Here is a 14,966-nt window from a genome sequence, read left to right on the forward strand (position 1 = left end):
TCACCCCACCCTCCCGCTCACCACACCTCACCCTATGTGTGTGTGTCTGTGTGTGTGTCTGTGTGTGTGTGTCTCTGTGTGTATGTCTCTGTGTGTGTCTCTGTGTGTGTGTCTCTGTGTGTGTGTTTCTGTGTGTGTGTCTGTGTGTGTGTGTCTCTGTGTGTGTGTCTCTGTGTGTGTGTGTCTCTGTGTGTGTGTCTGTGTGTGTCTGTGTGTGTGTCTGTGTGTCTCTGTGTGTGTGTCTGTGTGTGTGTGTGTCTGTGTGTGTGTGTCTGTGTGTGTGTGTCTCTGTGTGTGTGTCTCTGTGTGTGTGTCTCTGTGTGTGTGTCTCTGTGTGTGTCTGTGTGTGTGTGTCTGTGTGTGTGTGTCTGTGTGTGTGTGTCTCTGTGTGTGTGTGTCTCTGTGTGTGTGTCTGTGTGTGTCTGTGTGTGTGTGTCTGTGTGTGTGTTTCTGTGTGTGTGTCTCTGTGTGTGTGTCTGTGTGTGTGTCTCTGTATGTGTGTCTCTGTGTGTGTGTCTCTGTGTGTGTGTCTCTGTGTGTGTCTCTGTGTGTCTCTGTGTGTGTGTCTCTGTGTGTGTGTCTCTGTGTGTGTGTGTCTCTGTGTGTGTGTCTCTGTGTGTGTCTCTGTGTGTGTGTGTGTCTCTGTGTGTGTGTCTCTGTGTGTGTGTCTCTGTGTGTCTGTGTGTGTGTCTGTGTGTGTACCTGTGTGTGTACCTGTGTGTGTGTGTGTCTGTGTGTGTGTCTCTGTGTGTGTGTCTCTGTGTGTCTGTGTGTGTGTCTGTGTGTGTACCTGTGTGTGTACCTGTGTGTGTGTGTGTCTGTGTGTGTGTCTCTGTGTGTGTGTCTCTGTGTGTCTGTGTGTGTGTGTCTGTGTGTGTACCTGTGTGTGTGTCTGTGTGTGTGTCTGTGTGTGTGTGTCTGCGGAGAGTGGTGGGTGTAGTGGTTAGCGCTACGCTGCGCTATGAACGCGGTGACCCCATTTCGTTTCCCCCTAAAACCACCACAGTGACAGCGATGATCTGAACCGGCCCTGGGCCTCCCGTAGGTCGACTCAGCCTCAAATGAGTAGCTGGTGTAGCGGTGTAGTGTAGTCAACATCGCTAGCACTGGGGAGACAAAGGCGGCCGGGCGTGGTGCTGGCCACCCACCCCCTCGTGTGCCCTGCCGGTAGCCTTCATAGGTGCTCGCTAACAGCACTTGCCCCTACAGTCTGTTAGAGGCTATACGGGGGATCTTTGTCTCTGTCTTTGTGTGTGTGTCTGTGTGAGTGTGTGTGAGTGTATGTGTGTGTGTGAGTGTGTGTGTCTCTGTGTGTGTGTCTGTGTGTAAGTGTGTGTGTCAGTGTGTCTGTGTGTGTGTCTATGTGTGTGTCAGTGTTAGTGTCTGTGTGTGAGTGTGTGTGTCAGTGTTTCTGTGTGTCTGTGTGTGTGTCTGTGTGTGTGTCAGTGTTAGTGTCTGTGTGTGAGTATGTGTGTGTCAGTGTGTGTGTGTGTCTGTGTGTGCGTCTACATGTGTGTGTGTGTGTACCTGCGTATGTCTATACCTGTGTGTGTGTACCTGTCTGTGTGTGTGTGTGTCTGTGTGTATGTGTCAGTGTGTGTCTGTGGGTGTGGTGAGTCGGAGGGTGTGGTGAGTCGGAGGGTGTGGTGAGTCGGAGGGTGTGGTGAGTCGGAGGGTGTGGTGAGTAGTAGGGGAGTTGGCAGCTCAGGTGATGTTGGTATGCATCGCCACACCCTACACCACTCGCGCTGGCACGAAGCATGCCCGGAGCGCCAGTGTGTGTGTGTGTGTGTCTGTGTGTGTGTGAGTGTGTATGTGTGTGTGTGTGTGTGTCAATGTGTGTGTGTCTGTGTGTGTTTCTGTGTGTGTGTCTGTGTGTGTGTGTCTGTGTGTGTGTGTCTGTGTGTGTGTCTGTGTGTGTCTGTGTGTGTGTGTGGCTGTGTGTCTGTGTGTCTGTGTGTGTGTGTGTCTGTGTGTGTGTCTGTGTGTGTGTGTCTGTGTGTGTGTCTGTGTGTGTGTGTCTGTGTGTGTGTGTCTGTGTGTGTGTGTGTTAGTCTGTGTGTGTGTGTCTGTGTGTGTGTGTGTGTGTCTGTGTGTGTGTATGTGTGTGTGTGTGTCTGTGTGTGTGTCTGTGTGTGGCTGTGTGTGTGTGTGTGTCTGTGTGTGTGTCTGTGTGTGTGTCTGTGTGTGTGTGACCAGGAAAGGCACCGGGCAGAGATGATCTCCCAAGCGAAATGCTCAGGGAGGGTGGCGTTTGTGCACAGACTGCCCTACGTGACATCATAACAACAGTCTGGACCACTGGACGGGTTCCGCAGGATTGGAAGGATGCCCTGGTGGTCCCCCTCTTTAAGAAGGGGGACCGCACAGACTGTAACAACTACAGGGGCGTCTCATTCCTCAGTGTGCCGGTAAAGGTCCTGGCAAGGATTATGCAACATCGCCTTGACAGGCACGCTGAGGAGAGGCTTGCGGAGCCCTAATGCGGTTTACCAATGCGGTTTCAGGAAAGGGCGGTCCTGCACAGATGCCATATTTTCTGTCCGTCTGCTACAGCAGAGGTGTAGGGAATTCCAACAAGACCTACATCTCTGCTTAATTGACCTGGTCAAGGCCTCTGATATCATCAGTAGGCCTGGGCTCTGGGTTGTTCTTCGTGCTTTCGGAGTCCCTGACCCTCTGCTCACGATCATTAAGGACCTTCATGATGGTGAGCGGGCCCGGGTAAAACTACGTGGCCGGGAGTCGGAGCCTTTCCCTGTACACCTTGGGGTGCGACAGGGATGTCCTCTGGCTCCCACATTATTTAACATCTATTTTGACCGCGTAGTTCGTGAAGCCTTCAATAGCTGTACAGCAGGAATTTCCATCTGGCACAGATGTAGCGAGTTCAACTGAGTTGCAGACGTACACTTGGAGGCAACACATTTATAATCACCAACACACTTTTTCTGGAATAAAGTATTCCAAAGGTTTCAAGGTAATTTTGGGAATGCTGATTCCAAATCTGGCGTCCGATTTTGTCTATCACATCAGGTTTTTGAGATATGAAATATTGCATTTTCAATAAAAACTGCGGAAGAAAAATATTAAATAAATGTGGACATCTACATAAAATGATGATGTTATAAACACACTGTCCTAAAAATACAGCACCATATTTTAACACCAAAGCAGTCACTGACTCGCAACAACTTGCAATCATAAGTGACGGAGTTAATTTCGGGTAAAATCAATGAAAACGGGGTATGCCGATAGCATAAAAGTGAGATGTGACGGACCAAATCTGAGCAAATCAGATTTGGAATCGGCACCCTGAAGAAATGAGTCTAGAACAGCTGCAACAGTCCAGGCCAGAAAAACATGTTTTTATTTTTGTTGACCAGTGTAATCATCAACACACTTGGTGAACTGCCCCTTAGCTAAACAACAAACTATGATGGTGCTGGAGCACACCAGGGTAGAGGTCGCAAACGGGTTTTGATTCCTTACCCGTACCCGTACCCGGCCGCACCAGGGTCGCAAACGGGTACCCGTACCCGTACCCGGCCGTACCCGATACCCGGCTACCCGTACCCGGCCGGGTATCGGGTAGGGTACGGGTATCGGGTACCCGATTGCGACCTCTGGGATGAAGCCACGTTGCAGGCGCGGGTGGGTTGATTCTAGGAACTTGAATTGTGAGAAGAGACAAGACGTTGGGAAATGAGTGACAATCACGGTGACTCACCAGTGACTCACGGCCTACCCGTACCCGTACCCAGCCGCACCAGGGTCGCAAACGGCTACCCGTACCCGGCCGGGTACGGGTAGCCGGGTATCGGGTAGGGTACGGGTATCGGGTATCCGGTTGCGACCTCTGCACCAGGCTAACTCCGCTACTCACAACGTATCGTTGGTGGAAAAATAAAACAAAATAAAAAATAATCCGCATGAGGACGGCCGCTTGCGTGATGCGATCGAAACGTCGCGATCGATTGTTTAGATTTTGCACGGCCAAAACATGACTTTAAACCCCCGCCAAACCTCCGACGCATTTCACAAGTAGTACTAATCGCATATCTGCATTTCCAACGAAAATATGCTAAAATCCCTCTTGATATGCAAATTCTTTTGTCAAGGCGCCCTTCCCCCCTCCAACCCAGCAGCTTAAATAGTCGCTCCAAACCTGGGGGTGTTTCATTCAGACGCTGTCTTCTCGACAGACCTGTTCTCCACCTGAGGACGGCTGCTTGCGTTGTGGCCGAAACGTCGTGAGAATTGTATTTAATTATTGTGTTTTATTTTTATTATTTTATTACTTCCCTTCTACGTGATGACTTTACCGAAAGAACCAAGAGGATGTTTTTATTTTGTTTATATTTTCTCTACCCTCGTGACTTTACCATAGCAACGAGTATGGATTCCTGCAGTCACGAAAGCTTCAAATCGAGATCGAAGATTTCTTCAGGATGAACAACAGCGGCCCCCTTGGCCACGCCCACCTTCCAGAATCCTCTGGCAGGATCTGGACCCCGTCCACGTGACCACCGCTAGCCACCACCTGCAGGACGTAGAATGTATCACTTGATACAGTAAATTCAGCTGTGATGGTCCCACCTGATGACGGAGACTTGTGTTGCCTCCGAAACGTCGTGATTTATTATTTTATTTCTATCATTTGGGATATTTTATATTTATTTATTTCTATAAAATAGCATAATTATTTATTAAATATTATTCCTTTTATTTTTTATTTCTTATTTAAATTTATTTTTATTTTTTTACCTACACGGTGACTTTACCGAAAACACCAAAGCGTATGAATTCTTGCAGTCACGAAAGCTTCAAATCTAGAACGTAGAATGTAGACGAAGATTCTTCAGGGTGAACAACAATGCCGGTCTCTCTGGGAGGACCCGGCTTTTATCCTCAGCGGCGTGGCCACGCCCCCCTTGGCCACGCCCACCTTCCAGAATCCTCTGGCAGGATCTGGACCCCGTCCACATGACCACCGCTAGCCACCACCTGCAGGACGTAGAATGTATCACTTGATACAGTAAATTCAGCTGTGATGGTCCCACCTGATGACGGAGACTTGTGTTGCCTCCGAAACGTCGTGATTTTTATTATTTTATTTCTATAATTAGGTATATTTAATATTTATTTATTTCTATAAAATAGCATAATTATTTATTAAATATTATTCCTTTCATTTTTTATTTCTTATTTACATTTATTTTTATTTTTTCCTCTGCGTGACTTTATCGAAAACACCAAAGCGTATGAATCCTTGCAGTCACGAAAGCTTCACATCTAGAACGTAGACGAAGATTTCTTCAGGGTGAACAACAATGCCGGTCTCTCTGGGAGGACCCGGCTTTTATCCTCAGCGGAGTGGCCACGCCCCCCTTGGCCACGCCCACCTTCCAGAATCCTCCGGCAGGATCTCCACCCCGACCACGTGGCCACCCCTAGCCACCACCTGCAGGACGTAGAATGTATCACTTGATACAGTAAATTCAGCTGTGACGGTCCCACCTGATGACGGAGACTTGTGTTGCCTCCGAAACGTCGTGATTTAATATTTTATTTCTATTATTTGGGATATTTAATATTTATTTATTTCTATAAAATATCATAATTACTTATTAAATATTATTCCTTTTATTTTGTATTTTTTTTTTACCTACGTTACTTTACCGAAAACACCAAAGCGTATGAATCCTTGCAGTCACGAAAGCTTCAAATCTAGAACGTAGAATGTAGACGAAGATTTCTTCAGGGTGAATAACAAAACCGGTCTCTCTGGGAGGACCCGGCTTTTATCCTCAGCGGCGTGGCCCCCCCCCCCCTTGGCCACGCCCACCTTCCAGAATCCTCCGGCAGGATCTGGACCCCGACCACGTGACCACTCCCAGCCCCCACCTTGGGGCCCCTCTGTAGATTTCATCGGTCACGTCTCCTCTCGGGCCACGGCCTCCAGTGACACCTTCCCAATGGGGCGCACACTCTCACACCCGATCCTCAGGGGCTGCCGTTGCATGCAGAGCGTGGTGCCTTCCAGCGCTCACTCGGAACCCCTAGGGCCGATGTCGCTACACCGCAAGCCGTGGCTCTCTCCAGGGCCGGCATTACACGGTGACAACCCGCGATGATCGGGTGAGTTCAAGTTCAAGTTCATGTATTAAGTATATAGCCCTGTGAGCCATTCGGCTCTTGAATCGGGTGCAACCGCAACAAACGTAAAACAAAAACTTGAACAAAAAACATCTTGAAGTGACTATGTGTGACTGAGTGCAAACAGAAAATCCAAGAAAAGACAGCAAAATGTTGCAGAAAAAGCACCGTTACACACCAACGCTGTGTGCACAAATCCCAGTGGGATGCAAGTCAAACAACAACAACAACAACCACAAGACAACTTAGATTAAGGCCATCAGTCTAACTCTGTACTACAACAACACAAACATGGCTAAACCAATACACTTTTAGAAATCACCAAAATAAAGCCATAAAAGTCAAACAACAACAACAACAACCACAAGACAACTTAGATTAAGGCCATCAGTCTGACTCTGTACTACAACAACACAAACATGGCCAAACCAAAACACTTTTAGAAATCACCAAAATAAAGCCATGAAAGCAATGAAAAAGCAATCATAGGAACTGTGACGGATGGCTCCCTATTGGTCAACCGCGTTGTGTACGCCGATGATCTGGCGATTGCCGCTCACTCAGAGGAGGAGTTGGAGACGCTGCTGCTGAGACTGGAGCGTGCCACTAAGAGGTGGGGCCTTACCATCAGCCCCACCAAAACTAAGCACCTGCCTGGGTATTTTGTACCATCGGACACTCCACCCCCACAACTCCCAATCGGTGATGGGGCAGTTGTGGAGAGAGTGGAGAGTTTCCCATAACCTGGGCAGTGTGCTCATGACCGGCTCCAGTTTAATAAGAGAGGTCTCACTCAGAATCAGTCGAGCGGCAAAATATTTTCATCGGTTGCGTAACGCTGTGTGGAAGCTACCTGGTCTGTCGCTCCGCACGAAGCTTCAGGTCTTCTCGGCCACAGTCATTCCCTCCCTTCTCTACGCTTGCGAAAGGTGGACCTCCCCTAATGGAACGTCTTCACCGGTTAGAAACATTTAGGCTGGCCTGCCTACGATCCATCCTGGGTTTAACCTGCAGGCTGGATTGTGTGAGGAGCTCACAAATCCTTGAAAGATCTGGGCAAAGTCCCATCGGTGAGCTCCTCCGGCAGGCAAGGCTGCGTTGGCTGGGTCATGTAGCCCGCATGCCCAATCACCGCATGCCTAAGCAGCTTTTGTTCGGCCGGATCGAGGGGGCTAAACGGGCGCGGCACGGGCTAGAGAAGAGATGGAGTGATGTGGTACAGGAGGACGTGGAGCTGAGTGGATTTGCCGATGACCGGTACCAGCGGTGTCAAGATCGGCCTCTGTGGAGGAGGCTCGTGAAGGACGCTACTGGGCAGTTGGGCGGAGGAGCGACGCTCACAACAACGAGCGGAGCTCCGGGTGGCTAAAGCACAGCAAGTTGGTACAGTAGGGGGCACAGGTGGTGCATCAGCCAGTCATCTCGGTCATCTCGGTCAGTCGACCCGTGGCACCTGCTGGGTCTGCCCCGTGACCTCCTGCCAGCGGGCGTTCGACACTTCACGTGGCCTCAAGGTGCACTTGGCCTGGCACAAGCGTCGTGGTGACGTCACCGCCACTTAGTGGCGAATGGCGATTATTGTTGTTATGTGTGTCAGTGTGTGTGTCAGTGTGTGTGTGTGTTTGTGTGTCTATGTGTGTCTGTCTGTGTGTCTGTGTGTGTCAGTGTGTGTGTCTATGTGTGTCTGTGTCTGTGTGTGTCTGTGTGTGTCTATGTGTGTCAGTGTGTGTCAGTGTGTGTGTCTATGTGTGTGTCTATGTGTGTCTGTGTGTCTGTGTGTGTCAGTGTGTGTGTCTGTGTGTGTGTGTGTCTGTGTGCGTGTCTGTATATGTGTCAGTGTGTGTGTCTGTGTGTGTGTCCGTGTGTGTATGTGTGTCTGTCTATGTGTGTCAGTGTGTGTGTCAGTGTGTGTGTCTATGTGTGTCTGTGTGTGTGTGTCTGTATATGTGTCAGTGTGTGTGTCTGTGTGTGTGTCCGTGTGTGTATGTGTGTCTGTCTATGTGTGTCAGTGTGTGTGTCAGTGTGTGTGTCTATGTGTGTCTGTGTGTGTGTGTCTGTATATGTGTCAGTGTGTGTGTCTGTGTGTCCGTCCGTGTGTGTATGTGTGTCTGTCTATGTGTGTCAGTGTGTGTGTCAGTGTGTGTGTCAGTGTGTGTGTCTATGTGTGTGTCTATGTGTGTCTGTGTGTCTGTGTGTGTCAGTGTGTGTGTCTATGTGTGTGTGTCCGTGTGTGTATGTGTGTCTGTCTATGTGTGTCAGTGTGTGTGTCAGTGTGTGTGTCTATGTGTGTGTCTGTGTCTGTGTGTGTCTGTGTGTGTCTATGTGTGTCAGTGTGTGTCAGTGTGTGTGTCTATGTGTGTGTCTATGTGTGTCTGTGTGTCTGTGTGTGTCAGTGTGTGTGTCTGTGTGTGTGTCTGTATATGTGTCAGTGTGTGTGTCTGTGTGTGTGTCCGTGTGTGTATGTGTGTCTGTGTGTGTGTCTATGTGTGTGTCTATGTGTGTCTGTGTGTCTGTGTGTGTCAGTGTGTGTGTCTGTGTGTGTGTCTGTATATGTGTCAGTGTGTGTGTCTGTGTGTGTGTCCGTGTGTGTATGTGTGTCTGTGTGTGTGTCTATGTGTGTGTCTATGTGTGTCTGTGTGTCTGTGTGTGTCTGTGTGTGTGTCTGTATATGTGTCAGTGTGTGTGTCAGTGTGTGTGTCTGTGTGTGTATGTGTGTCTGTCTATGTGTGTCAGTGTGTGTGTCTGTGTCTGTGTGTCTGTGTGTGTGTCTGTGTGTGTGTCTATGTGTGTCAGTGTGTGTGTCTATGTGTGTGTCTGTGTGTGTGTCTGTGTGTGTGTCTGTGTGTGTGTCTATGTGTGTCAGTGTGTGTGTCTATGTGTGTGTCTGTGTGTGTGTCTATGTGTGTGTGTCTGTATATGTGTCAGTGTGTGTGTCTGTGTGTGTGTCCGTGTGTGTATGTGTGTCTGTCTATGTGTGTCAGTGTGTGTGTCAGTGTGTGTGTCTATGTGTGTCTGTGTGTGTGTCAGTGTGTGTGTCAGTGTGTGTGTCTGTGTGTGTGTCTGTATATGTGTCAGTGTGTGTGTATGTGTGTCTGTGTGTGTCTGTGTGTGTGTCTGTATATGTGTCAGTGTGTGTGTCAGTGTGTGTGTCTGTGTGTGTCTGTGTGTGTGTCAGTGTGTGTGTCTGTCTATGTGTGTCAGTGTGTGTGTCAGTGTGTGTGTCTATGTGTGTGTCTGTGTGTGTGTCAGTGTGTGTGTTCGTGTGTGTGTCTATGTGTGTGTCTATGTGTGTGTCTATGTGTGTGTCTGTGTCTGTGTGTGTAGCCACAGTGCCGGTAGCCTTCAAAGACGCCGCTTCTACTCGCTCCTAACAGCACTTGCCCCTGCAGCCTGCTAGAGGCTACACGGGGGACCTTTGTCTCTGGCAGCTGTTCCTGCCCTTGGCGTTGTGACGACACCTGGGCAGCACTTGCCCGCTGCAGATCGCGTGAGCTACCCCGGGGCCTTTTGCCTCTGTGTGTGTTGTGTTTGTGAATACAGATGTCAGCTGTTCCAGCCTCGTGTGCTATTCGTGGCGTTTTAATGCAGGTGGGCGGATGGAGGGGGGGGGGTGGGTGAGGTGAGTGGGTGGGGTGAGTGGGTGGGGTGAGTGGGTGGGGTGAGTGGGTGGGGTGAGTGGGTGGGGTGGGTGGGGTGAGTTGTTGAGTAAGTGGATGAGTGGGTGGATGAGTGGGTGGTGGGTGGGTGGATGAGTGGGGGGATGAGTGGGGGGATGAGTGGGGGGTGGGTGGGTGGGTGGATGAGTGGGGGGTGGGTGGGTGGATGAGTAGATGGGTAGGGGGATGAGTGGGTGAGTGGGTGGGTGGATGGGTGAGTGGGTGGGTGGATGGGTGAGTGGGTGGGTGGATGGGTGAGTGGGTGGGTGAGTGGGTGGGTGGATGGGCGGAGGGTGAGTGGGTGGGCGGATGGGTGAGTGGGTGGGTGGATGGGTGAGTGGGTGGGTGGATGGGTGAGTGGGTGAGTGGATGGGTGAGTGGGTGGGTGGATGGGTGAGTGGGTGGGTGGATGGGTGAGTGGGTGGGTGGATGGGTGAGTGGGTGAGTGGATGGGTGAGTGGGTGGGTGGATGGGTGAGTGGGTGAGTGGATGGGTGAGTGGGTGGGTGGATGGGTGAGTGGGTGGGTGGATGGGTGAGTGGGTGAGTGGATGGGTGAGTGGGTGGGTGGATGGGTGAGTGGGTGGGTGGATGGGTGAGTGGGTGGGTGGATGGGTGAGTGGGTGAGTGGATGGGTGAGTGGGTGGGTGGATGGGTGAGTGGGTGAGTGGATGGGTGAGTGGGTGGGTGGATGGGTGAGTGGGTGGGTGGATGGGTGAGTGGGTGAGTGGATGGGTGAGTGGGTGGGTGGATGGGTGAGTGGGTGGGTGGATGGGTGAGTGGGTGGGTGGATGGGTGAGTGGGTGAGTGGATGGGTGAGTGGGTGGGTGGATGGGTGAGTGGGTGAGTGGATGGGTGAGTGGGTGGGTGGATGGGTGAGTGGGTGGGTGGATGGGTGAGTGGGTGAGTGGATGGGTGAGTGGGTGGGTGGATGGGTGAGTGGGTGGGTGGATGGGTGAGTGGGTGGGTGGATGGGTGAGTGGGTGAGTGGATGGGTGAGTGGGTGGGTGGATGGGTGAGTGGGTGAGTGGATGGGTGAGTGGGTGGGTGGATGGGTGAGTGGGTGGGTGGATGGGTGAGTGGGTGAGTGGATGGGTGAGTGGGTGGGTGGATGGGTGAGTGGGTGAGTGGATGGGTGAGTGGGTGGGTGGATGGGTGAGTGGGTGGGTGGATGGGTGAGTGGGTGGGTGGATGGGTGAGTGGGTGGGTGGATGGGTGAGTGGGTGAGTGGATGGGCGGAGGGTGAGTGGGTGGGCGGATGGGTGAGTGGGTGGGTGGATGGGTGAGTGGGTGGGTGGATGGGTGAGTGGGTGGGTGGATGGGGGGGGGTGGAGGGGGTGAGTGGGTGGGTGGATGGGTGAGTGGGTGGGTGGATGGGTGAGTGGGTGGGTGGATGGGTAGATGGGTAGGGGGATGAGTGGGTGAGTGGATGGGTGAGTGGGTGGGTGGATGGGTGAGTGGGTGGGTGGATGGGTGAGTGGGTGGGTGGATGGGTGAGTGGGTGGGTGGATGGGTGAGTGGGTGGGTGGATGGGTGAGTGGGTGGGTGGATGGGTGAGTGGGTGAGTGGATGGGTGAGTGGGTGGGTGGATGGGTGAGTGGGTGGGTGGATGGGTGAGTGGGTGGGTGGATGGGTGAGTGGGTGGGTGGATGGGTGAGTGGGTGGGTGGATGGGTGAGTGGGTGAGTGGATGGGTGAGTGGGTGGGTGGATGGGTGAGTGGGTGGGTGGATGGGTGAGTGGGTGGGTGGATGGGTGAGTGGGTGAGTGGATGGGTGAGTGGGTGGGTGGATGGGTGAGTGGGTGAGTGGATGGGTGAGTGGGTGAGTGGATGGGTGAGTGGGTGGGTGGATGGGTGAGTGGGTGAGTGGATGGGTGAGTGGGTGGGTGGATGGGTGAGTGGGTGGGTGGATGGGTGAGTGGGTGGGTGGATGGGTGAGTGGGTGGGTGGATGGGTGAGTGGGTGGGTGGATGGGTGAGTGGGTGGGTGGATGGGCGGAGGGTGAGTGGGTGGGCGGATGGGTGAGTGGGTGGGCGGATGGAGGGGGGTGGAGGGAGTGAGGTGAGTGGGTGGGGTGAGTGGGTGGGGTGAGTGGGTGGGGTGAGTGGGTGGGGTGAGTGGGTGGGGTGGGTGGGGTGAGTTGTTGAGTAAGTGGATGAGTGGGTGGATGGGTGAGTGGGTGGGTGGATGGGTGAGTGGGTGAGTGGGTGGATGAGTGGGGGGTGGATGGGTGGGTGAGTGGGTGGGTGAGTGGGTGGGGTGGGCGAATGGGGGGTGTGTGGGGTGGGGGGGGGGTGAGTTATTGAGTAAGTGGATGAGTGGGTGGATGAGTGGATGGGTGGGTGGATGATTGGGTGGGTGGGTGAGTGGGTGGATGGATGAGTGGATGGGTGGGTGGATGATTGGGTGGGTGGGTGGGTGAGTGGGTGGATGAGTGGATGAGTGGGTGGATGAGTTAGTGGATGGTTGGGTAGGTGGATGAGTGGGTGAGTTAGTGGGTGGGTGGGTGGGTGGATGGGTTGACACACTAGAGAACACACCACCACCACATTGATCTCTATCCAGCAGTGGATAGATGATGGTGATGTCACTGAGAGACACACACAGACACACAGAGAGAGATCAACCACGTGGATTGCTTAACCGGTTTAGACATGAGGACAGAATGCGGTCTAGACAAGATCGTACTGTTAATGGAACATGCCTGATCGCTTAGAGGGTTCAACCACACAGAGACCCATAGACTCACCACCACACAGAGACCCATAGACTCACCACCACACAGAGACCCATAGACTCACCACCACACAGAGACCCATAGACTCACCACCACACAGAGACCCATAGACTCACCACCACACAGAGACCCATAGACTCACCACCACACAGAGACCCATAGACTCACCACCACACAGAGAGCCACAGACTCACCACCACACAGAGACCCATAGACTCACCACCACACAGAGACCCACAGACTCACCACCACACAGAGACCCATAGACTCACCACCACACAGAGACCCATAGACTCACCACCACACAGAGACCCATAGACTCACCACCACACAGAGACCCATAGACTCACCACCACACAGAGACCCATAGACTCACCACCACACAGAGAGCCATAGACTCACCACCACACAGAGACCCATAGACTCACCACCACACAGAGACCCACAGACTCACCACCACACAGAGACCCATAGACTCACCACCACACAGAGACCCGTAGACTCACCACTACACAGAGACCCATAGACTCACCACCACACAGAGACCCGTAGACTCACCACTACACAGAGACCCATAGACTCACCACCACACAGAGACCCATAGACTCACCACCACACAGAGAGCCATAGACTCACCACCACACAGAGACCCACAGACTCACCACTACACAGAGACCCACAGACTCACCACCACACAGAGACCCATAGACTCATCACCACACAGAGACCCACAGACTCACCACTACACAGAGACCCACAGACTCACCACCACACAGAGAGCCATAGACTCATCAACACACAGAGACCCACAGACTCACCACTACACAGAGACCCACAGACTCACCACCACACAGAGACCCATAGACTCACCACCACACAGAGACCCACAGACTCATCAACACACAGAGACCCATGGTGGTGTGTTCTCTAGTGTGTCAACCCATCCACCCACCCACCCACCCACTCACCCACCCACTCACCCACCCACCCACTCACCCACTCCCCACCCACTCACCCACTCACCACCCACCCACCCCCACCCACCCACCCACCCCCCACCCACCCACCACACCACCCACCCACCCACCCACTCACCCACCCACCCACCCACTCACCCCCCACCCACCCACCCACCCACCACCCACCCACCCACCCCACCACCCACCCACTCACCCACCCACCCACCCCACCCACCACCCACCCACCCACCCACCACCCCCACCCACCACCCACCCACCCACCCACCCACCCCCCACCACCACCCACACCCCACCCACCCCCACCCACCCCCACACCACCCCACCCACCCACTCACCCACCACCCACCCCCACCCACCCACCCACACCACCCCCCACCCACCCCACCCCCCACCCCCACCCACCCACCACCCACCACTCACACACCCCTCACCCACCCCCACCCACCCACCCACCCACCCACCCACCCACCCACCCACCCCACCCACTCACACACCACCCACCCACCCCCACTCACCCACCACTCACCCACCCACCCACTCACCCACTCACCCACCCACTCACTCACCCACACACCACTCACCCACCCACCCACTCACCCACCCACTCACCCACCCACACACTCACCCACTCACCACCCACTCACCCCCACACCCCCACCCACCCACTCACCCCTCACCCACCCACTCACCCACTCACCCACCCACCACCACCCACCCACCACCCACCCACCACCCCCACCCACTCACCCACCCACCCACACCCACCCACCCACTCACCCACTCACCCACCCACTCACTCACCCACCCACCCACCCACTCACCCACCCACCCACTCACCCACTCACCCACCCACTCACTCACTCACCCACCCACCCACCCACCCACTCACCCACCCACTCACCCACCCACCCACTCACCCACCCACTCACCCACTCACCCACCCACTCACCCACCCACTCACCCACTCACCCACCCATCCACCCACCCACTCGCCCACTCACCCACTCACTCACCCTCTCACCCACCCACCCACTCACCCACCCACTCACCCACCCACCCACTCACCCACTCACCCACCCACTCACTCACCCACTCACCCACCCACCCACCCACTCACCCTCTCACCCACCCACCCACCCACTCACCCACCCACTCACTCACCCACTCACCCACTCACCCACCCACTCACCCACTCACCCACTCACCCACCCACTCACCCACCCACCCACCCACTCACCCACCCACCCACCCACCCACTCACCCACCCACTCACCCACCCACCCACTCACCCACTCACCCACTCACCCACCCACTCACTCACCCACCCACCCACTCACCCACCCACTCACCCACTCACCCACCCACTCACTCACCCACTCACCCACCCACCCACTCACCCTCTCACCCACCCACTCACCCACCCACTCACTCACCCAC

This window comes from Lampetra fluviatilis, unplaced genomic scaffold (genome assembly GCF_964198595.1).
Source record: "Lampetra fluviatilis unplaced genomic scaffold, kcLamFluv1.1 SCAFFOLD_1039, whole genome shotgun sequence".
NCBI classification, from domain to species: Eukaryota; Metazoa; Chordata; class Hyperoartia; order Petromyzontiformes; family Petromyzontidae; genus Lampetra; species Lampetra fluviatilis.